Source organism: Tamandua tetradactyla, chromosome 14 (assembly GCF_023851605.1).
Source record: "Tamandua tetradactyla isolate mTamTet1 chromosome 14, mTamTet1.pri, whole genome shotgun sequence".
NCBI lineage: Eukaryota > Metazoa > Chordata > Mammalia > Pilosa > Myrmecophagidae > Tamandua > Tamandua tetradactyla.
The window spans coordinates 83,741,381-83,748,902 of NC_135340.1; the positions used below are offsets into that span (position 1 = coordinate 83,741,381).

Here is a 7,522-nt window from a genome sequence, read left to right on the forward strand (position 1 = left end):
ATGAGAGAGAAACTCTGTGTTCACCATGTGCCCTTCTACTTGAGAGAGAAACCCTGAACTTCATTGGCCTTCTTGAACCAAGGTATCTTCCCCTGGATGCCTTTGACTGGACATTTCTATAGACTTGTTTTAACTGGGACATTTTCTCAGCCTTAGAACTGTAAACTAGCAACTTACTAAATTTCCTTTTTAAAAAGCCATTCCGTTCCTGGTATGTTGCATTCCAGCAACTACCAAACTAGAACATGTATGAACATCTTTGGTTAGTTGTTCCAAAGTCTGTGACTCCTCCACTGTTTTAATTTGGTCCTTTGGCTGGGCCATACCTGTCTGCATCTTCATATGCTTTGAGATTTTCTGTTGTCTTGGAGGCATTTATCTTGTTACGGTTATTTTGAAAGTTGATTTCCCTCAGTCGTCTAAGGTTCTGCATTTGCTTGGGTTGGTGCTGAAGGTCTCCTCTTGCTCTTGGTCTGTCAGTAATTCCCTGCCAAACCAAGGCCCAGACCTCAGGCAGGGGATGCAACTCTACTTGAGAATCTGTTTGAAGCTAGACAGATAGGCAGTTTGTGATAGTCCAATATTTCCATTTCTTCCCAGCAGATGGTGCTCTTGGGTCACTTCTTCCCCTCATGCTCACCTCTCCCTGACCGCAAGAGCCAGGTGAGCTGGATGGAGACCCGGTGTAACTCCAGCCAGGTCCACTGGTCCCGGTGCATGCTGAAAGCCAGACACCCTAGGGCTAGGGGTGGGCAGTTTGCACCTCAGTGGAGATTCTGCTTATGGGCCCAATGGGTCTGAGAAAGTAGAGAATGAACCACGTGGGAACAGTGCAGAAAATGAAGGTTTTGTGCTGGCTATTTAATAAAAAGAAAAAGAAAAACTTATAAAAATCTGCAATAAAGGTTCCTTGTCATCCTCAGGCCTGACCATCATCATTCCTTTTGACTCTTTAAATGTACTAAGGTGTCCCTCTAAAGCTTTCCTAGGAGGTTGTATAGTCTTCTGATTGGAAGCCACACATTTCACATAAACCAGTACAAGTAATTCTGCTAGGGGTATGATGCTCAAACCTGAAATCAGAAGAGGGCCCCACACAGAGGCTTAGTCCAACTAAAGGAAGTACATAACTCAGCACTTGAATCACCAACATATCAGTGACGAGGGAGGACATCCCCAAAGCTGCCATAAACACAGAGTACTACAATTTGTGTCACAGTAGGGATTACAACTAAACCAAGCCCAGACGCACTCTTTATTGAATATTCACTTTGTATGAAAAGACTGGTTTTAACAATGCAGATTTTGGTGAGCACTAGTCCAGCAACAATTAAAGGAATGGTTTTCTCATTCAGAAGAATGGATTTATATTTAAGTGTCACAATACCAAACTATTCCCAGGACAGAAGTATGGTAAAAAAATTGGGAAAGTAAAAAGGAGACTATTTTCTTTTGGAGAAAGCTGTGCTTTTTTATTTTAGTTCCATGATTGTTTTGCCAATGTTACTTATTTCTGTTACTTCACAATGTAGCTCCCAGAGGTGGCATCACTCTCTTTCATTCTCAAAGAGCAATTCCATTTAGTAATTCTAGTCATGTGATTTCGGCACTTTTAAATCACTGCTGGCAGGGGCCATTTGCAGAACTCCATCAGAGATGGAAATGCCTTTTCCTTTAAATTTTCATTTACTGTACATGTTTTTAATGTTTTTCAGCTCCACGTTATTATCGATGAAGGGGAAGGTAACAGTTGCAAGTGGTGACTTCTACAAATTAGTTACATGAAATGTTAGCTGAGTTGAGTAGCAGGTTGCCACCAGGAGCCACATCTCTGCACCTGTGGCGCGATCACCGCATGCCCCGCCCACCGCTGCAGGTGTCTGAAGCAGCCGCCACCGGTGTCACAAAGAAGGCTGGCCATTGAGGCTATTGCACATCTTTTATCAGATTTATCTGCGTTTAATATTTTTTGATGGCTTTATAAATGGTATTGCTTTTACTTTTAAATTTCAGTTTCTGATTGTCAACACTTCCATTTTCAGCCAAGATGAAGTATCAGGAACTGGATTTACCCTACTGATGGAAAAAAACTCACATACACATACAAAAAACTGTCAAAATATCAGCAATGATGGCTCAAGACGCTGGATACCAGGCACTGGTGGGCAGTGATCCCTAATTGATGGGGAACAAGTGATTTAAGCCCCAGTTGCCCCAGCTTACTGCTTGGAGACCCTTTCCCAGCCATGCAAAGGCAGAGTGAGCACAGGAAGAGTGCAGCAGTCACTTTGAGTTGAGGAGATGGAGGAGAGTCCAGAGAAGTCCAAGTGGCTAGAATTCACAGAGAGGAGTACTGGAGAAGAGATAGCTACACACAGAGAGAAAATCAGAAATCTGCAGAGAGCCCTTCAAGAATTCAATGAGTATATATCAGCACATGTGTGTGAGAAAACTATCTGAGGTTAGGAAAGAGCATCCCCAAAAGATTAGGGGTTACAGTGTCTGGAACTCTCACGGGGTTCAGAATATTACCTGTTCCCAATGACCATAGGGAATGCATCATAGCTTATAGGCCATTGGTTAGAGCACTATGGGAGGTCTCATCTTGGTAATGGGAAACTTGACTCAAGACTAAATACTATGCTAGTTCAGCCAAGTGAAGCTTACAATCAAGACCTAAAAGGAGCAGATTATTTCCAGGCAACTTTAACCATATCCTAGAACAAATCTCAAGAATAATTTTGGAAATACCCAACAGGCAAAATTTACAATCTCTAGCATCTGATAAGAATTACCAGGCATGCAAAGGAAAAGGAAAATACAATGCATAATGAAGAAACAGGACATTAAAACAGTTATTACTGTATTCCATAAGTTTGGAGAGCTAGAAGAAAGATGGGACATGTTAAGTAGAGCCATAAAGTATTTAAAAGGCCTAAATTAAACTTCTAAAGATGAAAACCACAAAGCCTGAGATGAAAAATACACTGAATGGGATTAATAGCAGATCTGACACTGAGGAAGAAAAGAATAATGAACTAGAAAATGTAGTAAAAGAAGCTACCCAAAATAAAATGCAGCAAAAAAAAAAAAAAAAGAAAAAAAAGAAAAATGAACAGAGAATCAGTGAGCTGTGGGACAAGTTCAAGGCATCAATTATATGTTTAACTGGAATTCCTGAAGGAAAGGAGAGAGAGAGGGAAGATAGGACAGATAAAAGATTTAAAGAAATAATGGCTTGAAAATTTCCAAACTTGATGGAAACTATATATCCACCGATCCAAGAAAGGCAACAAACTGCAGGCAAAGGAAACATGAAGATAACTATACCAAAATACATCATAATCAAATTGCATAAAACCAGTGATTAAGAGAAAGCTTTAGAAGCAGCTAGAGAATAAAGACACATTACATATAAATAAACAAAGCTAAGGATGACAGCAGATTTCCTATTAGAAACAATGCAAGCTAGAAGATAGTGGAGCAACTTCTAGCATTAAAAGAAGGAAAATGCATTAAAAGAAGGAAAAGAAGAACTGGAAATCTTTACCAAGTGAAAACATCTTTCAAAAATAAAGGTCAAATAAAGACTTCTTCACACACATAAAAGTGTAAAGAATTCATCACCAGCATGTCTGCCCTTTAAGAAATGTTAAAGGAAGTCCTTCAAGCAGTACGACTAGCCAAATTAATACATTAACTTAACCATCATAAATGACAATGGAAGTAATTGGAAATCAACAACAGAAGGATCTCTAGACACTTCCTGACTACGTGGAAACGAATCATGAGTCAAAAAAAAGTCAGGAAGTATTTTGAACAGAATTAGAGTGAAAATACAACATATTCAAATTTGCGGGGTACAGCTAAAGCAATACTTGGAAGAAAAATTATAGCATGAAATGCCTGTAGTAGAAAAGAAGAATAGCTCTAGCAACAAAAAAAGAATAGCCTCAAATCTATTACTTCAGTGTCCATCTTAAACCATAAAAGAAAAGCAAATAAAACCCGAAGAAAGTAAAAGGAAAAGAATGAAGATCAGAATGAAATAAAATAAAAAGCAAACCAAAATCCAGTAAATAAAAATGACCAATACTAGAATGAGAGGAGTGACATCTCTTCAGAGTCTATAGTTATTAAAAGAATAATAAAGAACTGTTGCGAACGATCAATGCCGATAAATTTGACAACGTAAGTGAAATGGATAAATCCCTTCAAAGACACAAACTTCTAAAACTCACTTAAAATGAAACAGATGACCTGAATACCTATCAAAGACACTTCCACAAAGAAAACTCTAGCTCTAGATGGGGAAGTCTAGCCGACATTTCAGGATGAAATCATACCAATTCTACATAAAATCTTCTAGAAAATTGAAGAGGAGGCATATTTCCTATCCCATTCTGAGGCAACCATTACTCTGATACCAAAACCAGACACAGACACTACAAGGAAACTACAGACCAATATCCTTCCCAAACAAAGATGCAAAAAGTAATAACAAAATTTTAGCAAATTAAATCCAGCAATATATGAAAAGTGTACTACATTATATCTGAGTGGAATTTATCCCAGGAATCTCCTTGGACATTTGGCAGACATGACCCCATGTCTGACCCCTAATCTCTCTTACATCCCAGGATCTTTCTTAACAATTCAAATGGCTTTTGCTCATTACTTCATAATATCTGTATTATTTCATAAATAAAGGATGTTTGGGGTAACTCGCCCCCAGGGAGAAGTCACTGCTGCGGAGCAGGGTTTCCAGGACCCTGATGATGTGCTTTTAGGCTGTGGGCAAGGTCTTGGGCAAGTGACCACACCTGTCCGAACTTGGTTCCCAGCACTTCGAAGTGGATGAGCATGTCTTCATGACCTCCTGGCCAGGGCTGGTGAAAACGCTGGGGCTGCTCCCCTCTTGCCAAGAGGTTTATGAGTCCTTGTCCGGCCATGTGTTCTCCTGTCGCTGGGTGGTGAGTGACCTCCCTGAGGTCATATGCTTCCCGCCCCCTGCCCCTGCCCTGGAGCCCTGGAGGAACTCAGCCTCAGGTTGTCCTACTGGGCAGGTCTTCAAGGCCACTCTAGTGATTTCACAGATGTTTAGGGATGGGGAGCTTGGAGGAAACAATCTGAAAAACTACCTGGATGCTGCAGCCCTGCCAACCCTCCCCATTGTCATGGTTGAATCGTGTCCCTTTTCTCCCAATACAACCTTATTTAGAAACAAGGCCTTTGCAGGTAAGATTAAGGTAAGGATCAGTATGAGATTACATTGGATAAGGGTGGGCCCTAAACCCAATGATATCCAACATGCATCCTTTTAAGAGACAGAAAAGAACACAGTGGCCTGGGGAAAAAGGCCATGTGAAAATGGAGGCAGAGCTGGAGCTCTGCTACCACAGTCAAGGGGTGCTGGGAACGCCCAGGCGTTGGAAGAGCAAGGAGGGATCGCTCCGATAGCCTTTGGAGGGAACTGCCAACACTGATTTTGGACTTCCGACCTCCAGAATGGTAAGAGGATAAATTCCTATTGTTTTAAGCCAGTTTTTGATGATTTATTATGGTAGCTCTAGGAAGCTAATATACCCATATCCTGGCGACTGCAGGGAAAGTCTCGCAACAGGGCTCCATGTGTTTGGCTTCTGGCCACTGATATTCCCTGCAAGCTTGCTGGCCCTGTGTCATCAGAAAGAGATGCTGGCCAGCCCATGGGGAGGCCAGAGTTAGGCCCAAACCCCAGCCCCACCTGGGGCCCCAGGGGGGTCACCAAGGAAGGAGGGCAGCAGAACCAACTCAGCCCTGCTTGCTGCTGCATGAGGAAAAGAGCAATGATTTTAGAGTCTGGAGAGCTTGAGTTCAAATGCTGAATTTGCCCTTTACTAGCTGTGTGGCTGTGCGCAAGTGACTTAACCTCTTTGTGCTTCAGTTTCCTTATCTGTAAAAATGGGGATAATGTTACACATCTCACAAGGTTAAATGAGTTCATACACATAAAGTGCTTAGAATAGTGCCCGATGTGAATTATTATTAGTATTGTATGTATTAACATGACCGTGACAGAGTCGCTGTCTTTAGATGGCAAACAGTATACAGTACTGTGTGCATGGCAGCGGGGAGGGGGCGAGAAGCGCATGCTCGTGCTGGCAAATGTGCAGGGAGGGGGGTGGGGACACAACGCAGAAGGAGGGGTCCTTTCTCTTGGGATTGGGTATTTAGGACAGAATATAGAACAGGTAGGAGTGAGTCTTGAAAGGTGAGCGGGTCTTTGTTGGACAGATGAGGGTAGGGTGGGGGCAGGTACTCTTGGCAGAGACTGCTGCTCCAGCAAATGTCTGGAGGTGAGAATGTGCCTGGTCCGTCAGCAGGGGAGCACTGCTGGAAGTCGCGGTGTATGTGTGGGGCGCAGGGTCTTGCAGGAGAAAAGTAAGGCGTGGGGCTGCAACCAGCTCATAAGGTAGCTAGTAAGCCCATTAAGGACGTGGAGACCACGGAGCCCTCTGGAAGTCCCCTTGGAGGCAGAGTGGGCGGCGGATTGGAGTGGACAGACTGGAAGCAGGAGGGTCCGTGAGAAAGCTGAGGTTACAAGCAGGGATTGGAGGAGGGGGCCTGGATGTGGGGAGTTGGGATATGAGATGGGACAGATTTAAGGCTATTTAGGAGGGAGACTCAGCAGGTCTTGGTGGCGGCTTGGATGGGACTGGGGTGTGGCAGGGAGGATTCTGAGTGCCTCCTGATTGCCCGCCCTTGCCCAGCAAAGGAGACGGTACTTAATCCCATGAGAATCTCTCAGGGCTGAGATGGTCTGGTCTGCCTTCCAGATTCCAGCCCCACACCCTCCCTCTAAGGCTGATATGCAGCCAGACCCCATCTCATGCCTGCATTCTCATTCATTTATAAGTCATTCCATGAACCTTTATGGGTGCCTACCATGTGCCAGGCATTATGCTGGTTGGTAGGGCTATAGCTGTGAACAAGACAAAGTCCTGCCCTCATGGAGCTCACAACCTGGGGGGCAACTCTGATAACAGAGACCAAGAGAGAAATACAAAATGCCAAGGAACGACAAATGCTGTGATAAAAATCACAAGGGCAGATGGTGGTGGGAAATGCAGGTAGGGAGGCATTTAATAACGGGTGAGGAAGTGAGGGGCAAGCCATTCCACCCCTGCTCTGCCACTTACTGTGAGGCCCTGGGCAATCATTTCCCTTTATGTATTCCTCAGCTTGCCCATCTGCACAATGGGGATAATAGTAGTATCTCTGTAAGATTGTGGAGAGGAGTGAATGAATTAATATATTAGCAGTGCTTAGACAGGGCGTGGCACGTTGGTAGGTGCTAGAAGTGTCTGCTTCTGCTTTTATTTTTCTAGCAAAAGAAACAGCGAGGGTAAAGGCCCAGGTTGGAAGGGGCTTGGCATGTTCCAGAAAGGGCAAAAAGGCCAGGGGTAAACATGGGGAGTGTGACAAGAGGGGAAATTAGAGAGGGAATTAGGGGTCTGGGCAGGCTAAGGCCATTTCCTGC

The 7,522-nt window shown here is 43.6% G+C and overlaps 1 pseudogene; it reads right to left on the bottom strand.

Annotated features, from left to right (window-relative positions):
* Nucleotides 1-411: 411 nt before the first annotated feature.
* LOC143655489 (leukocyte surface antigen CD47-like) lies at nucleotides 412-1,921 on the bottom strand (annotated as a pseudogene).
* Nucleotides 1,922-7,522: the final 5,601 nt, after the last annotated feature.